This window comes from Neodiprion lecontei, chromosome 2, assembly GCF_021901455.1.
Source record: "Neodiprion lecontei isolate iyNeoLeco1 chromosome 2, iyNeoLeco1.1, whole genome shotgun sequence".
Taxonomy (NCBI): domain Eukaryota; kingdom Metazoa; phylum Arthropoda; class Insecta; order Hymenoptera; family Diprionidae; genus Neodiprion; species Neodiprion lecontei.
In genome coordinates this window covers 30,930,994-30,952,799 of record NC_060261.1, presented here as the reverse complement: position 1 = coordinate 30,952,799, position 21,806 = coordinate 30,930,994, and the positions used below count along the sequence as shown (strand labels likewise).

At 43.7% G+C, this 21,806-nt stretch overlaps 1 protein-coding gene across 4 annotated transcripts in view; it reads right to left on the bottom strand.

Annotated features, from left to right (window-relative positions):
• The window catches only part of LOC107218826 (glutamate-gated chloride channel), a 97,133-nt gene extending 79,247 nt beyond the window's left edge, over positions 1-17,886 (bottom strand). For all 4 annotated transcript variants that reach the window (XM_015656844.2, XM_015656845.2, XM_046730835.1 and 1 more), the window contains exon 1: positions 17,728-17,886. The gene's annotated coding sequence lies outside the window, so the exon portion shown is untranslated. The remainder of the gene's footprint in view (positions 1-17,727) is intronic.
• Positions 17,887-21,806: the final 3,920 nt, after the last annotated feature.

The window sequence follows — 21,806 nt, the reverse complement described above, 5'->3', positions numbered from 1 at the left end:
TCGCTAAACTATAATTACCTAATTAATTACGTAGCTTGAAGATTTTAACAAATTTTTCTCCACCGTTTAATCACTTATACCATCTAATTTGTTCGGCGTATCTCTCAAGGCGTTTTGAAAATAAAACGATTCCTCAAAACTGTGCCGAGATAAAACAGCTAGCTGCCGAGACAAAGACGATAATAACTTCAAGTGACCCGCGCGACCGCGCAGTGATGATAATAATAATAATAATTTCGAAAACTTATTTCGCCTGGAGTTTGGAGAATGGGATCTAGTTTTTTGGGTAGAAAGGCGAGACGTGGTACACGAATTCCATTAATCAACGTCCTTTCCAAATGTCTTCTGAGAGCCAAACTTCCCCGCAGCCTACGTAGGTATATGTACACACACACACACATATATATATATATATATATACATTGTATATATACACACACGCACACATATACGTACGCGTATGTATGTATTATATAATTCCTGACGTTTAAATTAGAATAACAACTGAACTTCCATTCGGTCTAGTCGTTACCGAGGTGTGAGTTCACGCGAGTTATACATGATAAACATTTCGGCTAAACGGGTTTAATTAAATTTTGAAAATTCGGCAACCCGTCGAGAGAAGCGACGGAGCGGAGAGATTTCGTCGTTACGTCGGTGAATCGCTAGAATTCACTATCGCAGGGGGATGATTAAACGGTGTAGAAAGTCGCGAAGCGACGCGCGTGCACGCAAAGCAGGTTCCCTGGTAATAATTGTTCCCAAGTCACCGGATCAAATTATTAATTAATGCAAACTAATTAACCCCCCCCCCCCCGAAAGCTAGTCGAAGGCTCCGCGGTCTTTCATCAACGTTGCCTATTTACGTCACCCACGATTACCGTTTATGTCGCTGCGGAGTATCAAAGAGCGGCAGTGGTTCGCAGTCGTCCCCCGGAACATGGACATCGACCGCGTCTCGTCGTTCCACCTGCCCGATTATTTCTTGCATCCCTTCACGCGAACCGCTGGCATTCCCTAACGGCGGCCTGTAACTTTAACAACTGCCTACATAACTGGGCATACCTCGCGTTCCTCGCCCCTCTGAACGCGACTAATCAACTCAGCCAATAGTCTCCGGCCGCTTATTCTCACGATATAGGCAATGCGTGGTCCATGGGGAAGGAGAGACAGAGATAGATAGAGAGAGAGAGAGAGAGAGAGAAAGAGAGGGAGGGAGGGAGGGAGTACGGACGGTTACTGCCTGCGTACAAGTATATATTTTAGACGAATAACTTCTAGCACTAATTTCTTGGAAATAGTAGTATTGCAAGTTCTAAGAGCGACTCGTGCCCAGACCTTTGCGCCATGGTTTAATGTGTACAACCAATTGATATAGCAGCGGAAGTGCGAACGTTTAATTTCGCTGCTCGAAGCAGTTGAGGAGAGGTTGGTTGGCTAAAAGTCGATACTTTTCATTAATTTTACCGCGAGATAGTCGTACATTAAGTATTTGTTAAATTGTTGCATTCGTAAGCTACTGAAACCTCTTTGAAACAGATTTATATATGTATCGCGTGTCTAATGGTATAAAGACGTGTGCGCCATTATTTGACCTTTTAACACGCGTAGAGTTAAAAAAGAGTATTTTTTACCTTTGTACTTACGCGAAAAATATGGCATGGGGATACGTTAGAAAACGTTGAAGTTCAATAATGAATTAGTTAACGCTAAAACGTTGCAAGTACTACCTTATACCGTTACGTTTGACAGAATTTTTTGAGAAAATAAAATATTTTAAACATTGTTCCCGATATCGACAAATCTTAACGGTTTAAAGGTTTTTAAAGAACACCTAAAATTCCTTCACAATTGTTGTAAATCTATAAGATTCGTTCGATTTTATTCTACGATGGGTGATTTTATTCACAAGATTAGTATATAACGATGCAAAAATGATTCGAAAAAAAAAGTATTCCAATGAATTTGTAGAAAATAATCGTCTGAATAAGATAAGCTATCGTGGAGTGAAATTTAATGTGAAATAATCCCAGTAGTTAGTGTTTTTCAATTTTCGAATAGATTAATTACATAAAATAATTAAAAGTATTGATTTTTGACCAACCATCTCTCTAAATCGTTTCCGAAATCGTTGGGACGATAAGGAGAAAAATTATGAAGAAACGGTTAACGTGTAATTTCTTCGCTGTATAAATCAATGGATTGGTACAATAAGTCGGCTTTGAGAAATTGATGTAATTCCGAAGAATTTCTTCCTCCTAGGTATCGAGAAAATTCAAGGACATCGACGTAAGGATTCAAACTTTCCAATGCTGTTACAGTAAGCAGCGATTCTTCACCGTCGCACGAGAGTTAACAAATCACCATTCCGAGCGTAATCCAAAACAAAGCATCGGTGTAATTTGCAGGAACCTAAAGTACCGTCGACAGGCGCAAAAAAATTCAGTTAATCCACTTTGCCATGCCTGGGCCATTTCGCCCTGGTATTCACCTACGCAGACTTGCTGTAACGGACCCCAAGTATGCATGCGTCGTTATTTATGCCGGCTTCAACGTCAATTATAACGTCGGAGATGAATGGAGTGGAAAATTGCTTTGCAGAAAATTTCTAATCAGCATAAGATGTGTACCTACTACTATCTACAGAGCTTCAAATCCTTGAACCAAACAATTTCCTCACGAAACATGTTTCTTCCGTATCTCCCCATAAATATCTCCGACGCGACGGATAAATTAACATCGGGTAGTTGATGAAATGATTCTCGACGGTATGTACAATAATGAATTATCATTGTGCGAATGATTTGAAATTATTTTCCACAGACAGCGAAGCCTCGATCGATTTTTCCCGTTTTCAATTCCACGCCGAGTGATTTTGCGCTTTATTTACGTACCAACGTTTACATGCACAGGTGCGTGTACTTTGTTCGTAATCTCAAGTGTTCGACGAGTGTAGGCGTTTATAACCGGAGTACGTACAAGGCACGACGAATTTTCAAGTGTGAATTACTCGAACCCCTCGACAAGCCGGCATTGATTGTACGTATGAATTTAAGAACAGAGTCAAGTAAATCGGAAGAAATGAAAGGAAATGAAACAAAAAAAAGAACGAGGAAGGAACACAGGCGCCCGTATATAGCCGTTTCACAACCCCGCGAGAGTTATTTCACCTCGGAACTTACTTACCCTCAGGTGGGCAATCAATTGCTCGTTAAGGGTACTGCAGAGCATAGACGTGCCCTGCTCAGCGCAATCAGAATCTTGAGCAAACTTTTCAAATCAATTTAAAAGCAATTTATCCTCACCCTGGCATACGGTTGACACCTGCACCATTTATCGTATCGAACGGTTAAAATTCTTCCCGCACGACACGCCGTGCATAATGCGACACACGTCGTGCATTCGGCAAAGTCATTAACGCCATCCGTTCGAACTTCTGCTCATTTTCTTCCGATATACGTAAGCCGCCCGTGTGGAAATACACTTGCGTCTCGTTTTGCGAAGCTGTCGCCCTCTGGCGAGCGCGTCACCGCGGCTCGGTGGAGATCGACGTGTCCTTCCTTCGCCTCTGGTGCTGACGGACGGAGTTAAAAATGGGAAAGGGGGTCGATGAAAAGTTGTATGGAAAAAAGAAAAAGACATACCGATTCGGATGATGTGTACGCGGTCTTGAGGGTGACGCAATTGTCGAGATAATACGAACGAAGAGAGGATGATTTTAAGCCGAATCTCCCCGAGGAACGAAGGACTTTTCACCTCCTTTTCTTTATTCTTCTCGTTGGTGTCATAATTATTGTGCGAGGGACGCTACGCCCGTTTGTGAGTGGATGGGTCCTGTTTATTTTGCTGGCTATATTTAAGGTCTGCAATCACGAGATGTCGCTGTCGCATTGCTCGAAGCAGTACGTACAACCGGGGCTGCACTTATACGCGGGACCGACGTACTGTGTAAACACGGCAAAGTCACACGGGCGAAAGCTCAACCAGCCCCCTTCCGAAGGGAGGAGGAATAGGTCCTCGTTTTCTCTCCGGTACGTTCGTTTGCTCACCTAGAGATCGTTTGGAGGGTAAGCAACGAACGTTTGAGGGAAAAATTCAAAGGAAATCACGCAGCTTTATGTGTGGGGTACGTTTATAAGAAAGGCAAAGGCAGGAAAGAGGAGAGGAAGGGAAAGGGGAGGAAAAGAAAGGAAAGGGAAGGAAAAGCGCGAACGACGAACGAGTTTGAGACGTCCGTTTGAGCGACCGCCGTTGACGAAAACAAACGAAACTTTTATTTAAAAAAAAAAAAAACAAAAAAAAAGAGGAACGAGACAGGGAACGGAAATATGGAGAAAGACGCTTGGATCTTGCCACAAATTACCTTCAAAACGACGAAAAACTTCCCCGATCGAAATACGATACTAAGGCGGAAATCGGTTTCTTCTTCTTTCTTTTTTTCAACTGTCGAAATAAAACCTGTCGTCAAATCACGAAGAACGACGAAATAATTACAGTCACTATCCGAACTGTGATTACGTATACATTTTATAACACCACGACTCGTGGATAAACAGTGTGGTGGATCGATTTCGTACATTATTGTTTACGATGCCCTTGCGAGAAAATATAACCAATTTGAGTTTAAAAACTTTTTGTCCAATTAAATACACGGTTTGTTTTCTAGTTTGTTGTTCTTTGTTTACAATCAACGTTGAAATATTGTTTGCGAGTTCATCCGGCATTTCAAATATAAGAGAAACTTAATTTTCCGACCAGTGGGATGAAAAATATTTCATTCAATTTTCCTACACTTTCGATGTGCTGCGATCACCTAATTGCAAAATTCTCTTTCGAACAAAGCACTACAAGCTGAATACATCAAATGGAATGCAATATCAATTATCGATTTCCGATCGACCTTTCATTTATTTTTTTCCGCTCGTTGAAATATCGGTAGCTCGATTTTTTCCATACGAGAATTAAAATCGCCTGAAAATTAGCGCTGATCATAAAACTTAGATTCTCTCTGACAATGTAAAATTATGTACTTTATACATGCTCCGAACCGAATGAAAAGTAGCCATTCACCAATCTCGAAGAGAAAATTGATTATAACTCTAATATCAGGTACTTTCCAATTATTAGAAATATCTGACGATCAGCAGAACGATGAATTAAAAAATTTTCCTCTGCACGAATGGCAGTTTTAAATCCTTCGCTTCGAAGTGACGTTTGGCAAAATAAGGTGGCCGACGATCGGTAGATACGTAAAAAAAAGAAACCGTGCACAAGTTATCTGTCTACACTTTCCAAGGCGATTAATAACGCGGGACAAGAACGAGGCGCAGTGGAAATCGCCGTAAAACCATCGGGCGTTAGACTCGCAGTGATACAATACGCGTTGCCACCCAGCCGTGATCTGAGAACCGGAGGGCGGTGGCTGCTGAACGATGAGGCGAGTGAAGGGGGCAGGGAGGAATAGGAGGGCTGTGTTCGTAGCTCGTTGCACGCAGGTTAGAATTAGTGAAATTATGTACATATACATAAATGAATAAATTTCAGTCCACCGCGCAGGGATGCGATGAACACGCCAACTCGCATAATTATCCCACCGAATTGATTGCGATTATGAGAATTGTTGGAGGGCAGGGAACGTGAAATGCAATCAAAAGACTTTTTCCCGTTCTTCGACGAGTACCATTAACGGCTTTGAGCGACGGATATATATATATAGGCGACGAAAAATTAACCTAACCCGCTTTATGACTGCCAGCGCGGATTACACACGCATCGTAGATCGCACGACCCACACAAGTGAGAGATTTACGTGAAACGCAGGTGTTTGACTTTCGGCTCGTCGAAGCGAGTGCGCCACTCGGCATGTAGGGTGATGGAGATGGGCTCACTTCGTTGAGCACGCTTTGGGAACCCGAGGAAATTTCGTTCCCAGGGATAACTCAACCCCGAAAAGCCCTTCGATTGACCTTTCCGAATATCGCCAATTATGAAAGTTTCAAACAACTTTTCGGATCCAACGTTCGCACAGCTCGTCTAGACCTGTAGATTTTCTATTCAAATTTTTTCCTTTGTATGAATAATTTGGTTCTTTGCACGAGATCAAATTCCGTCCTCTCATTTTTCACTCTAATCTCAATACTGACGTTTTTTTTCCACCGATGCGCAGAAGCTTTACTGTGAGCCCGGCTTCAAGACGAATCCATCAAGCCCTCGCACGCCCATTTTGGAAGAACCGATTCGGAGATACGGCGGCTTAAAGCGCGCGACTCGCGCGAACAGCTTTCAGCTCGCGCGAGTAGCTTGCAGCCGATGCAGGTAGAGTTGCTCTTAGGTTTCAACGTCCAATATCTGCCGATCGGCTGGACCGAAATCAACGAACAAGAGCTTGCTGGATTCGTCGAAATCTCAGCCGCCCCGCGGATGATGAAAAAAGAAAGCATTCTGCTGGGGGAATAACTCTGTTCGTTGTATCTCGATAGCCTTCCACCCAATTCCATTTCCGTCGATAACGGTTCCTCGAGAAGTCAAAGTACTTGGAAATATCTCACACAGCCAAACATCGGCCCCCTCTGAATAAGGGAGATACAGCCTTGCGAGAGTCGCAGCTTTGTGAAGTGCTGGGCGGTGACCGCAACCGTATTATGCGCGTAAATACATCTGGTGTTTCGTATTCCTCGAGGTGCGTGTGTGTCTGTGTAACACGGTAAAGGCGTATTATATGATACGAATAACAAGGCATTATACGAATAGTTTGAATACTCATTTGAATTTTAGGATATTACAGTTTGCCTACAAACTTGCCCGTGGTCTATTTATACGTGTATACGATTGCGGTGGCGTTAGTTAAACTTCGTTGCCAAAGCCGACCCCTTACTTTTCCCTCCCAGCCGCTGCATGCGCTCGTTTCCAGGTCGCGCGAATGTGTGTGCATTAATTGTACAACGCGGCGCCTGAAACCTTAGCCACCTAGCCATGGAGGTTCAGACACCGCGTTTTGTATCACGTACGCAGTAGTCGAGTTGTATCTATCGAATCGACACGGGCACCACGTTTAGTCTACAGAATATGTAGGCGGGTGTCGTGTGACCGTGGTTGGATCAATCCACCCCGTTCACAAGAGGTGACGAAGGGTTGCACTTACCCGGTACCACCAGCCGCAAGCTGGCCTACAAGAAGTGCTGCTCCGAGAAGCGAATCTTCGCGAATTTTCTCCTTTCGGATGGAGAAACTAGATAGGCGGCGAAAACGTACGGATGATCGAAGTAGACGTCGTCCGGGAATCGGAACAACATCTAGAGCAGCGAAAGCGATGGAATAGATTATTCCTCGGCGCACGTACTAGGTATTTATATTCCAGTGATAAAAGCTCCTCCGCCGATCCAAAAGCGCGCGACCTCGACAATGGTTACAATTTATCGTTCTTCGACCCTTATAATTCGTAGCTCGGGATTGCGTCCGAGACCAAATAACGCGGACCTACTATTTTATCTTCTTCTCCTCCTTCTTACGTTTCCATGCTATTCCTATTTCTCTACCAGCCGTTAAAAGGTGAAAAATAAATGAACTTGCGGAGCCTCCGTTCGGCGTCGTTCCGGCTTGATCGCGTGTCCCGTTTGCAACCTATATCAACTTGCTGCTCGGGAACGGTGAATAAACAACGGATGAATAACAAATTCAGGAAATTAGAGGCGGTTGAAGCGGCTTGCGTGCCGAGGATCGGGTAACTCCTATAAGGGATTCCGAACTACGCGAAGGTTACAGAGCTGTCACGCAACTGATTATGCCTTTATTTTACATCCGTTTTCACCCGCCCGCTTGTCTCTTCACGGAACCGCTGACTTTTAGCCACGACGAAACGACGTGGGCAAGGTGCAAATATGAACAAGGGTTGCGGCGGGTCTTGTCGTTGGCTGTCGGCCTCAAGCGGAGCCGAGAGAAAGAAATAAGAAGAGGAGAAAGAAATCAGGCGTTTCCAATCCCCGGAAGAGAAGTAACGTTATGTTTGAAAACACGCTAAGGGAGCAACCGGAATATACATACGTATAAGATGAGCGTCCCGGGTTTTTTTTTTTTTTTTTTTTTTTATGTTAACCAATTTTTACAACATTTTTCAATCGTCACTATTCACTCCGTCTCCCTGACGCCATGCATTATATACGGTACATATATCTATACCTATATACGACACTGTTTGTTTCAGCGTGAAAATCAATGCGTCTTGAAAGTGTGTGTGTGTGTGTGGTTGGGTGTACCGTTCCATCTCTTGCTCCTTTTCTTTATCGTCTTTTTTCACATCTCACGACATCCACACAAACACAAACACATACGCGCACTCGCACACGAACGGGATATGTCTACGGCAGAGAAAAATTTCCTTGGAAACATTTTTTCTTTTTTCTTTTTCTTTTTCGTTTCACCCGCGCAGTTCCAATTACGGTTTGCCTGGATGTGCAGACGAACACGAATGAGCAGAATTTCATATTCGTTTCTTTCTTGCGATCAAATACCATACTCGTTGCGGTGTCTTGGGGATATATGTGTGAAAAAGGAGAGAAAAAAAAAAAAAGAAAATAAAACGGAGAATGAAAAGGAGGCAAAAATCACACGCCCGTTTAAAATTCTCCAACGAAAAGGTGAATTCCTTCCCTACGTTTGTTCTTTTTCTCTTTCACCCGTTGTTTCACCCCCGTCGCTTACGTCGGTCGATGTAAAGCGTATATTTTCCAGACCCGCGAGCAATTAGCTGATTGTATCCGTTTATACGAAACACATAATGGAATCAAAAACTATCAACTAAACTTCACAAATCGGATTTATGGCCCTTCGGCCTGCATAGCCGAGAGGAACTTTCCGAAAGTTGGTGAAAAAAAAATCCAAATTATAACTTACGACTGTCGCTGCAACGCGGTCGACCAGTCGTAGTTGCAGTTTATCGAAAATCGTTAGTGCAAGACAAAGTTTAGCCGCGCGGTAAAAAGTGGCTTATAACCGGTGTGAAAATTTCGAATAAGTCAATCTTACGGTCGAGTAGAAATAATTCCGTTCTCTAGTTTCCAGCAACCTTTTTCTTTTTTTTTCTTTAGGTTTTCTTCTTTTAAACAGACCCGCTTTTCACAAGAAATAAACAAATTTTTACTCGATTTTGCCACTCGACTTGGGATACATTGTTCCGAATGGTAAATCCCCATTTCCCGCAATTATGACCGATCAATTCCATTGTACTTAATTTCGAAACTCTTTTTCGATTTTCCAAATATCACAAGTCGACGGCCGCTTCGATTATTCCACGAATACAGAATGTAAAAGCCATACTTTCAGTCTACTATAGTTTATAAACATCACAGAGCTTAGCTACAAGTTTTTTCATAATGCATTTTTCATCGATAACCTCGTGACGAGCTCTCGAATGTCCACGATTATAAAGATTTCCGCAACGTCAGAAGAATAAGAAGAGTAAGAAGGAAAACCAGAAGAAGTATATAAGTAAAAGGAGAGAGAAAAATGAAGGCAAATAAAGATGAATAAAAAGAAAAAGAAAAAGAAAAAAAAAAAAGACAAGGGTCGATGCTGACGAGCAGAAAGAAGGAAGCAAAAGGGGCAAAACGAAACAAAAATTCGTTCATATTTGTATACGTGGCAAGTTTTAGCCCCTTCTCGTTTCGTTAAGTGCTACTATCGCCTCACTTCCGAGTTGTATCCTGTAAATATACGTACAACGTATATGTATATATATATATATATATATATACACACACGCGCACAAGCCAGCTTCCTGTTTCCGTCACCGCAGCTGACATCGTTTGTCCGCGAGGGAACGGTGAAAAACCTTGTACGTCTCCTGTCGACGGACGCAGATTGATAATCTCGAGGTTGAATAATCCGCACCCGATTTCGGATGCAAAAATTGTGATATCACTTTGGTAAATTGTTTCGTTTAACGGTAAGGTACGATAAGTCTTAGGTCAAGGATCGCCAAGCCTCGTGGCATTGTCGTTCAGGACCGTTAACAACGAATCTACAGGAATCGAATTTGCGCGAATATAATTCGAGTAGAGGTTATAATTGCGAGGGAATAACGTTCAGGGTACACGTTATTCAATGATATATGTATAACTCGTTGGAAAAGCAAGCCCATTATTCTATCCATATGTAGATATATATAATATATGTATAGTGTCATTTATGCCGAAAATTTGGACAATGCAAGCGTAGCGAATAGAAACGGAGATGGAAATTCGTCGGTGACAAACCGATGTGGTATTAGATATAATCGTATAAACGGTGTATTTTAACCATCGACGCGAATATAACCCGCACTACAGTCGTGAGAAAACTAACGATTTCGATCGGTTCCTACTATCTAGAGACAAATAATTAATCTCTCTGTGCCTCGATTTTCCGCATGAGGTGATTATCGGATTCGCGGTGTATTTCCTAATCTAGAGTCAAAGGGACGCTGAGGAAGTTCTTCCTGATGAGAATCGATGAAGAATTTCGCCAAAGGCCATCGTCGTCTCGTTCCCGTTTCGGATCGCGGAAAATAGGGGAGTAAAAATCGGACGACCAATTCAGCGCCATTCGGGTTGTAGACGCGGGAGGATTGGCAGGTTAGCCTTCGCGGCATGATAGATATATTGAGCTAAATGGAGTTAAGTATCGTATTGGATTTGACTCCCCGGCAGGCCCTATTCCCCGTCACGTAAACCCGACCGGGGGTGCAGCACTTGAATTCCAACTATTCTTGGCTCGTCGAAAACACTGTTGGCGGCCCGATATCGATCTGATCCGATATCAATAATGGGATCTAACAGTCGGTAAGAGGCAAACGTTTCTCACAGAAATGATACCGCACTCTTCGGCAGACGCTGCTAACCATTCCAGCGTGCCAATTATTTGACTCTGACGGTTAACCGTCGCCGATGAGATAAAAATTTATCACTCTTAAATAAATAACACGGATGATTCTGCATTTTTTTTTTTTTTTACAATTCGACAAATTTAATCCACCCCTGCTCCAACTATAAGCTTGTTGTTTCAATTTCAAGGCGAATTATTTACATAGTTCAAAATGGAAACAATTTTTTTATTTTTTTTTTTGACACATACCGTGTGCGGAAATAAATGAATGAAATGTTCCGCAGTGAAATAATCGCAAATTACATTATTCGACGATTGAAAACTTTCTTTTTTTCGGAGGGGAGGGCCGAATTACGAAAGATATTTACTTGGTCTTCGCGTCTACAAAAACGAGAAAAATTACCCATGCTTTGCTAAAACTTTGTCGTTGCGATCGGAACGTGGATATTATGCTGATGTGGAAAAATAATTAAGCTTATAATACATTCGCGAAACGAAAAATAAAAGCTGTAGACATTTAAACGTTAACGCAAGATTACTGATTCTGAGTGAATGTATCAAAAATAAACCTGTCTTGGAGTTAAAAAGTTTCGTCTTACTTTTACTGACACGAAACAGTCACTGGCAGACGACTTGATTGGGTTACGTCTTATCCGGATGAACTTTGAAATATCTGCTCGTCGGTTAACAAAAGCAAAGTTTTTGTAGAATAATAACGATTTTCTTTACTTTTCAAACCATTCGTTACTCAGGCACAAAAATCGTGTTGACCTGTGTTATAATTGTTGAAACAATTTGAAAGTGAAAATTTGCTTCGATTAATCAAAATTTATCGAAACCAAGTGACTTTTCATTGAATTTAACTGAATGTTTTAATAACAAACCGCGTAACGAGTTCATTTCGTTATATCAACAAAAATTCTCGATCGATATCACAGTTGAAGGTAAACATTATTTTTTTTTTTTTTGCTCTTTCTTCAGTTTGAAATAAAATTTTGTTAAAACTAGGCCGTTTCCTTAAATAAAACAAATTTTCATCTCAGCGCACGTCTGTTGAACGACGGAAAAAAGAAATTCGCAGTCGCAAAGCGAAGTCCGAATGCGTGACACGTTGGGTCGCGTTGCGATTTCACCGCACCGTTTTCACCCTCGGATGACACTTGCGAAATTATTTCGACACGGGTCTTGCGTACAGCGGAACTGCGATAGGTACCGCGAAAATTGCCAATTCTCTCTGCGACTCCACAAGCAACGTGAGAATTTCAAGCGAGTTCTACTGGCTTCTATAGTAAAACGTCCGAGGCCGTCGGCAGCGCTCGTTACGCCCCAGGGTTGTTATGATTAGAATAACTGCTTTCAAAAATTCACTCATAGCGTTAATTAAAGTCTTACCTCCGCAGGAGGCTGCAGGTGCGAGAGGGGACGGGGTTCATTCGGTGAAGGGTTGAAGCTCTTCGAAAACATTTAATTTCCGACATTATCGCGCGCTGCTTTCGTAACCGTTATTGCACGTATATACCTACATTACGCTTCGTTACAGACGACGGTGCGAATAGAAAAAAAGAGAGTGAACAACGGAAAGAATGAAAAAAGAAAAGATGAAATAAAAAAAAAAAACACCGCACTCCGGCGAAAAAAATGTAATCTTTATTTTTCTTCCTCTCTTCAGACACATCATATTCACGGATGAATAAGATGAAGGGGGGAAAGGGGAAAAAAAAAGAAAAAAAAAATGTGAGATACATGAGGGGTAAAAAGAAAAAAAAAACAAGGAACGCGTCGTTACGGAGGAAAGTTGTATAAATAAACCGAGATAAGTTTTTCACCCTGACGAATGTCCGCGTATTTACATGTACATGTATATAATATACAAGCCTCGACAGTTTTTAATGTATACGCTCACATAATATGCGGTCCACATGCATACATAACAAAGCTGGTGTATACAATTGACCAAAGTTCTCGCCCGTAGTTGTATAACGATGCGATGTATACACGGTCCCGGTAACTGATAATGATCCACGTTCTAATTAAGCTATTGACGCCTGTCCGGAAAGCTTCAAGAGTATCTCGTCACCTCGGGTAGTTAGATGCAAGCTCTGAACCGTGGGATGATTATCGCACAGCGATGTGTGTATAATAATAATTGCGAAAGGTGAGGTTGAGGGTAACGCCTGTCCGTAGGTAAGAACGAACAAGCGTCGTTTTTGGGGACCGGAGAAGATGGAAAATTTTTTTGAACGGGACCGGAGGGAGGGTTTTAAGGGGATTCCCACGAAATAACTACAGACATGCTTTCGAAAACAGCAATCCGTTCCGTCGAATTCCGAGACGGAGAGATCTCCTCGCCTCGAATTGAATTATTCCGTTTCGGATTAGCTTTGTATCATATATTTACATGTACGTTTGCGTGCACAGGTATGTATAAACAAATACCCTTCATTCTCGTTACGAAGTATTTAATAGCCGGTGAGTTCCGCGGTCGCGATGCGTGCGGATTTGCGTTTCGGAATCGTGTAACGAATTTTCAGCAATAGCGAAACCGCGTTCAATTTCTATTTCTCGTTCGGTTGTGCCGGGATTTAAATGGGATTGTTAACGTTCGGAGGGTGAAATATATTATACGTGTATTGTTGCGTCGGTGGGTGAACCAAGTCGTCACTTTTTCGGCTCGGCTTTGACCATCCGATTGGAAGCTCGAAATTAAAACCCAATTGGAAATACCTACGCGTTGATGAAATAATCGCTATTCAGCTCTGACGATGATTTTTGATTCATTAATCGAATCGTCCCCACAAGGTTCGGGGATGTATCGGACAGTCCGTTGGGAAAAAAAGAAAAATCCGTTTTAAATATCTTCACCAATTCCATTTGTCAGTGATTAAACCGAGCGAATTCGAACAACGCGAGCTGTAATAGTCAACGACGATTCGAGAAAAATTTTCACAATCGAATTATATTATGATACAGTCGCAACGTGAAAGTTTAATTATTGACAAACATCCGTTGTAGCTACTCTTCCAAAAAAAATTTATTTCCATTTAGTCTGCGTACAACTACTTTTACATTTTTCTCCAGGCGATTTCGATCTCTGCTGAACAAAATCAGCCCGAAGACACTGGAATCGAATAAAAAACACCAATGTTTGATAATTTTGAAGATTCTAATCACGAAACCTTACCAAAGATTCCTGATACTTTAAGAATTTTCTCACTCGGATTCATTTTTGTTAGACGCCAGGAATACCGTTTCGCCATTGTTCGCCGTTTGAATCGGCTGAAATACCATTCTATTTTCTCTGTCCTAACCTTCGACTCGGACCAAAAACTCCAGGGACATATCGCCCGAAATTGTAGTTAAGCTTGCAGACGATGATATTTCGAACTCGATATGAAATTCTCCGGAATAGGTATTTCAAGTTTGTTGATTCGACGCAAAGTATACTGAAAAATTCAGCGCCAATTGAAGGACGATTAAATAATCCTGCCCGAAGTTGGAGAGAACTGAGTTTCCAAACTACCGACGATCGCCGGTTGAGCGATAATTTTTCCGACAAAGAACGAAGGACGGGGGAAGCGGCGATGTTAGCGGGCGGCAAAAAAGCAGCTAGAAAAAGTGGCTCATCAGCTAATCCTGCAGGGTTCCACGGAACGGGACGGAAAATATTCCTCCTCCACGGTGCGCGCAATCTCGAGGTTGAAAGATCGGATGGTAGGTAAACTGGGCATGGTGTAGTGGTGGTAAACGTCGGGCGTGAACACGATTCCGCAGATTGATCGAAACCTGAGCTGCTAAGGGTAGGCAGAGGCGGCATGGGCTCGACTAGCTGGAGCCTGACTCACGCCATCCAATTATTAACGGTGCATGGAGTTTAATCAATCGAAACCGGTGTGTCGATGTTGGTACGTACCTACGTGCCGGGGGCCCTCGATTATCTCGGAAACGCGCCTACGTATGCATGCCCGTTAATGTAACGACGCGGGGCAAAAACCGGGGAGAGCTTTTTCGGTTGCCCCGCGATCCTCTCCTTCTTCCGCTCTATTTTATCAGTTCCGAGTGTTGGGCGGTCCGCAGGTACGACGCAGGGGTTGCAGGGTAATCTAACAGGCGATGAACCAGGGTGGCCACACATATTTTCGACTTTTCCAGACTTTCGTCAGGATCTCAGACCTAATTTTCCCTTGCATCATTCCCAATCCTGGTGAGCTGCTGAAACCTAAATCTAACTCTATATTCGGTTTCAAATTCAATTCGAATTCAAGTAAAATATGACGTACAAAAAAGTCAGTTTAAGGCAATTTGTTTTCTCAGTTGCGTTGCCTCGGAGAATCGTTTCTAATTCCCACGACAGAAAATTGATATTTTCCAGTTTGTTTTTTCAATTACCAAATAAAACCACCTGACAATTCCAGGGTTTCCATGACCCCCTTTTAATTTCCCTGACATTTACAGGTTGTCCGGATTTTCCAGGTGTGCGACCACCCCGTTCTATCCCTGCCACGTGAACGGTCTCGAGGCGACCTCAACCGGCGCCGACCTTGTTCCTCAAAATTTAATGCTCTACTCAATTTTTTAACGCCGGTACAACCTGAGCCCGATGCTCTATTACCGTATAGCCGGGAAATGTCTCCGGGCGATAACGGCTCTGCAAGCTGCCGCTGCTGCATCGCGCGCTTACGTTCAGGGTGGGAATTATTAAACGCGAAGCTTTCGGATTCTCGACATGTCTGCCACGGGATTCCTCGTGACGCTCCGGATCCCGCCCCGTCGTTCTTTCCAACTTTCTTCTTTCTCCCGCTCTCTTACACCGTTCCGGGCTGCAGCCTACTCTCGTTTTCACATTTCTATCACCGCGTTTCACTTCCCCGTAACACGCCGCATAATTGGCACTTGAATAATCCTGAACGCAATAAAACGCGATCAAATAAAGCGTAAACTCGGTTTCACAGCCCCGTTTATTCTGCCTGCGAAAAAATAAATCACAGATAGTCCCAAACCCTGGCAACGTTCGCAGGGAAAAAAAAAAAACAAATTTCCATTTCCATATCAAGGGTAGAAAACTAACGACAAATAAAATCAGCGACATAATTTACGGCGCTTCGTTGTTTGTCGATGTAAGCAAATGAAAAACTGAATCCAAACAACAAGCGTACATCGTATTGAACGACGTCGTTATAATCAGGTCGAAATAAGACATCGAGGACTGCAGTTAAATATGGATAAAACGGTCACGTGTCACGTCGAGGCTGATTCGGATATCCGATGAAATCAGCTTGGCAAGTTGACAGAAATTTTTCAATCGCGAAACCAATTCTAAAAATGCGCGCTGAATGTACCGAATTTAATTCTCGTTTACATACGTACACATGTCCGTGTATGCATGAAATACATGTATAATATACGTGTTTAAGAATCGATCAGTCGAACGTAAAAAGCAAGGAAATAAACGCGGCCGGGAGAGAGGGAGAGGGGCAGGGGGGGGAGGAGGGGGGACGAAAAAAAAAACGCTCTTTCTCGCCCATCTGGTAAATAATTTCGAGGTCGTCGAGGCCTGTCGGTTTTAACGACATCTTTAAACGCAGGCAACAGTCCGTGGGTTGTGTGCCGAAGAGGTCCTTCACACTCACATACGAAAATGTTAATTCACACACATCGTAGGCGGGGTGCATAGGTGTGGGGCTATCATCGTAACCCGGGACTGGGAGCCATTCGGAAGGTGTAAGCGTGTATAGAAAGGACATGCGAGGAGGGGGTAGAGGGTGGCAGTAAATCAAAGAGGAAGTATGATTGACGGTAGTTGATACGACAAATTGATGTTCGTAATGGTATTGGATCGGAGGCATGGCCTATCTCGCTGCTTATCGGTTCGATCGCGTCGTCGGGAGTATCCGTCCTCCACAGGGTGGCGATGAGCTTACACTTGTGTCTTTTGCCCTTTAATCCGTTGTCAACGTCTCCTCGAATGTTAAACGGACATTTTTCATTTTCACCAAATTAGCGTATCAAGAAGCACTCCCCTCCTCTCCCTCACCCCCTCTCCCTACCTCCCTTCCCCGCGATCCAGAGATTAAAGATTCAATCACTCACACCGAGAGACACGGTTTCGTTATCAGGTTTGGTCAAACCACGATCGAGGGAACACCGCTTAATCCTGGACGGATTGTAGTGAGCTTGCAACCTGCACGGGACGTCGATTCATGAAAGCTTTTTAAATGTTTGGAAAGTACCGTATAACACGAACAACGATCCGCCCGTGATTAATTGGTATCGACGAATTAAAATATCAGTAGAAGAAGAAGAAGAAGAAGAAGAAGAAAAAGAGAAAACGAAGAAGAAGAAGAAGAAGGTGGACCGTGCAGGGGACAGGGTGCAAAAACAGTCGGGGATCGAAAACCGAGCTTTTAATTCCGCATCCGTGATATTAGTGTGCGACGGAAGAGGTGATAAATGAAAATAGAGGACACGACGTTGAAGCAGGATAATAACGAGGTGCTCCACAAGTACGAATCTACTCGATGTTTACGCGCTGACTAACCTAGATACTCGACAACCATCGGGGATACGTAAAATTTTAACACTTGGTTGGTTTTACGGGAGTATTTTAACGCGGTGCGAACTGTTTCGAGGTCTGCACGAGCTTCCTGGTATCCCGCGCAAACGGGGTGCAGGTAGTTTCGCCGAGGAGAAGTCGTCCCGTGCGAGAGAGCGGGTGCAGGGAAGGCGGGTCGCGGCTGGATGGATATCAGGGCGACTCGATATCCGTCGTCGAAGGAAGAGAGGACGAGCAGAACGAGGAGGGAATGGCCAAGAGAGGAGAGGAGAGGAGAGGAAGGGCAAGGAAGAGAAAAGGAACGGAGACGACGAGCTTACCTGGTGAGGCTGTGGCGGTTCTAGGCGATGACGTGCGTCCGGTGTGGCGGGGCTGGCATGGCCTCTCCACGGTCAGCGATGCAGTCAGACGACGGAGTCTTGTCCTACCTCCAAGGGGTCGGCTCCAGGACTGCTGCTGATCCGAGTTCCACAGCCACTCACACCGACTACCTGGCTCCTGGCACACTATTGATTTCGTCCCAGACGGCCGCCCGACCCACGCAGACGCCCAGCGTCGGCGCGTCGCTTTAGCAACGTGACGTCATGCCGAAGAGGGATGAAATCTCCGTCCTCTCCCTCGCTTCCCTCCTCTTCCTCCTCCCGTAAGCCCGAAACGCCGAGTTCTTCGCCCGACGAAGGTTCTGCTCGTATGGTCCGCCTCCCGTAGGTTCGTTCGCGTCTCCTCTTCGTCCTTACACGCCTGCACCTACGGGGATGCTGTAGGTTGCGGAAGCCTCTCCGCCCGTCGCCACCACGAGGCCTGCTTAACCTCGCCTTCTCAATTACCCGTCCTTCACCCAGAAATTATATGGATATACACAAGCCGCCAAGCGCAGCCCTTTCTCCACCCCAAAATCGGCCTCACTTACTCGAGAGTTGGAGAAAATGTATTTACAGAATCACCAAAGTCTGGATGCCTGATGCGCGTTTGCCTCGTCGAATGTAATCTCGTTTCGGCATTTATCGGGTTATTGACTTCTTTCTTACAGGAGGACGAGTGGTCTCTTAACGCGAGGTCTAGGACAAACGTATCAATCGTCATCGCCGGTCGATTACGGTCAAATAATAACCAAATTACTGTTTATTGCGACAAAAAAAAAAATAAAAAAAAAACATCGATCAGTTTTCCCAAGTTTCCGACCATCGTTTTTCGTTCGATAAAAAAACAGCCTGACCATGCTTTCAAAAGTTTTGAACTATTCGACTGAAACGGTACGGTAGTTCAAACCAGACCAGTAAGGAAAAACCTTGAAGCTTACGAAATATTGTAGGTGGATCATTTCAATATTTCTGACTATTATCAATTGGCGATGATCTTGTGATAAAAAAAAGACAAGGCAATCATCGGTACCTATCTATCATCGAGCCGGCGAGCCTTCGTTACACGGAGCATCAACCTTTTTTTTTATCTCGCTATGAGATCGACTGCTTCGAAGTAAGATTGCAGCCCCCATTCATCAAAGTTAACACGTGTCCGTCCCCTCGGATTAATTTGTTCAATCTTACGTTGCGCGAAGTGAAGAAAATTCTGAAAAATGTTGTAAGCCGAAAAACAAACCGCGAAAAGAACGTGGAACGCGATAGAGAGAAAAATTATCATTTCGCGCGCAATCGTGAAGCAAAAGCCTTAAATTATCTAAAATTACTATCCAAAGTGCAATCTGAAAGAAATCGATAAATGCAAAAATAATTCGCGCTTGATCGCCGAGCCTTCTTTTTTTTTTTTCATAACTTATAATCCCGAAACGATTTCACTGCCCGAGTTGAAAAAACAGCGAGAAATATTACTTGGGTAAAATGCCTTGTGAAATGGATTTACGATCGTTTCTCACAGCCGTGCAGCCCGCGCTTTCAAAATCAGATATTTCTTATAATTCTTCTCTAATACTGCAGCAGCAAGCGCGGATGAAACATTGGATGGGTATAATATAATAAATTTCAGGTTCATTTGATCGAAGCAAATCTTTGTTCGTTTGAAATTAGCTCCGACCCTACTTAGCCGCCGTCGGGGATGAAATTGCATATCTATACGGACTTCGCCGCGACTGAGAGAACAGCGAGAGATATTCAAAAGGATCTTTGTTCGTCGAATTTATTTGCGTCAGGTAAACTCCCGGCTGTGTGTCACTGGCGAAACTTCGTTACATCTATAATGAGACGACCTGATCCCAGCGTTCACCTTATATTTCGTGATATTTCACGAATCGTACGCCGAGGTGAATTCATTCGATTATACGAAGAAGACGCTCCCCGATCGATCGGCGGATCGCAGATAAGGGGTGAAAATCGCCACCGGCGAATCCAGACCGCGCCATTCCATTTCGAATTTGAATAATACACTAGATGCGAAACCGTTTTTTGGGACAGCGGACGAGCAGCCTTCGAGTAGCATTCGCTGTTTACGAGGTGTGCCGAAGCCTCGGGAAGGACATTCTTCGAATGGCAGGATACACCCGACACACATCCTCGTGTATCGACGGATCCGAGGGTCTCAGGTGTAGAGGTGCCGGGTTTGAACAGGCCCGAAGCTTCGGCGCACTGACAGATGTCAACAAACGTGTTTAAATCGAGGGCGCATGGAGATTTTATGTTGATACTTTCCTTCCTTCCTTCCTTTCGCCCCCTCTCTCTCTCTCTCGCACACAAACACACACACGCGCACTGTTCGGTAAATAGGCGTTTGCAATTTTTTTCATCCCCCCCTCGCATCATTTGCGAAACTTCGAAACGTGGCCGAGTTATCGAAAATCGGCCAATCCCAAATCATCCGAGGGATGGATCACATCAGCCGTTCAGAGGTGATAGAAGAACGTTCGCGGGATAAAATGAGACGAAAAATTGTTCGATTACAAAGTTTGAAGAACAGAGGAGATCGAAAAATAGGAACTCTTACTTTGCAACGCGGTGCCGGTAAAAATTATACGCGAGAATCGAACTTGTATTAGGGTGGTCCGTGAAAAGGTCATTTTTCATTCCCTCCTTTTTTCAGATTTTTATCTCAACTCTAACCTTACGTACCCGCAAGAGGGTGTATTTCCCCATTTCACCCCTTCGGGGGTAAATAAAACGTACCGAACGGATGTCGATATTTGGTAAAGGGAGCTTTCTTTGGTCATTGATTACGAATCTGAATAGAAAATTTGAAAATTCAATATGGCGGATCCAATATGGTGAACCAAAATCCCAAAAGTAACTTGATCATGCCTCTCTCTCTCTCTCTCTCTCTTTCTCTCTGGTGCAAAAAGCAACGATATTGAATTACACGGTTTCACCCATCTCATGTGTACAGTGTACATATCCTATGTAACATACATACCGAGGTTCGCGAGACGATTTTCGACGCCTCTTTCATTTTCGTTTGCCGATCGCTGATCGAGAGAAGCGTCAGCGTCTTCGGCCCTATAAAAATCCTTTCAATCGCAAACGGTTTCCGCATCATCACGGTTGCAGTAGGTATACCATGATCGAATGATGAAATTCCGGGTTCATAATGAAAACGATTTTTGTAGATGTAACCAGCAAATCGGGTACGTGTTACTATTCTTTATCACAGCGGTCTATTAATTATCGATGTAATAACTTGGGTAACTGTTGCGATAAATTGACGTTCGTTGGTGCATCAATGACGCTAAGACGCTATTGACTGAAAAAATTTAGTCAGTTATAACCAAACCAGCAGATTTTACGTTCCGATAACGAATAAATATAGTATAGACAGCTGGAATCGCAGGGAATAGTTACCGCCGTCACATTTTCTCACATAACTTCAACAATATTGACATAATTATTTTACAACGATACTTATTCCGGTATGATTTTCTACCAACGCACATAATCATAAAAAATGAAATTTCTCCCATTGTACGAATTACTCGGTCTCGTGTTGAGCCGTTATTCACGCTTATCCTCTTTTCTTCTTAATTCCTCCGCGGCTACTGCCATTTCTTATATTTCTCGAGTTTTATTCTCCACGGTTTTGTTTCATTCAAGACGAGTCGGGCAGGTATAGGTTCGAGCTCTCCGACCACGTGCATGTGGGTGTACCCTGCATCCTTTGAAAGCTGGCGTGCTGCGTTACTCCGTTGGGTGATAAAACTGAGTAGGCGAAGAGGTAGACGTGGGTACGTAAAACGTGCGGGATAAGCGAGCAGCTGCTGCCGCTGCTGCAGTCCGGAGGAGATTTCTGCACGCGATCTGAATTTTTTTCATTTACTCTTTTTCCTTCGGGTTTTTCCGCCGTACTCGTACTCGCGGTTTCTGCTCCTGTATACGTACGCAACGTTTTTCCTTTCCGTATCTCCATTTTGTTGCCCACTTTTTTCCCCCCCTTCGTTCTTTCCCCTCGCGCGGTACGTTCG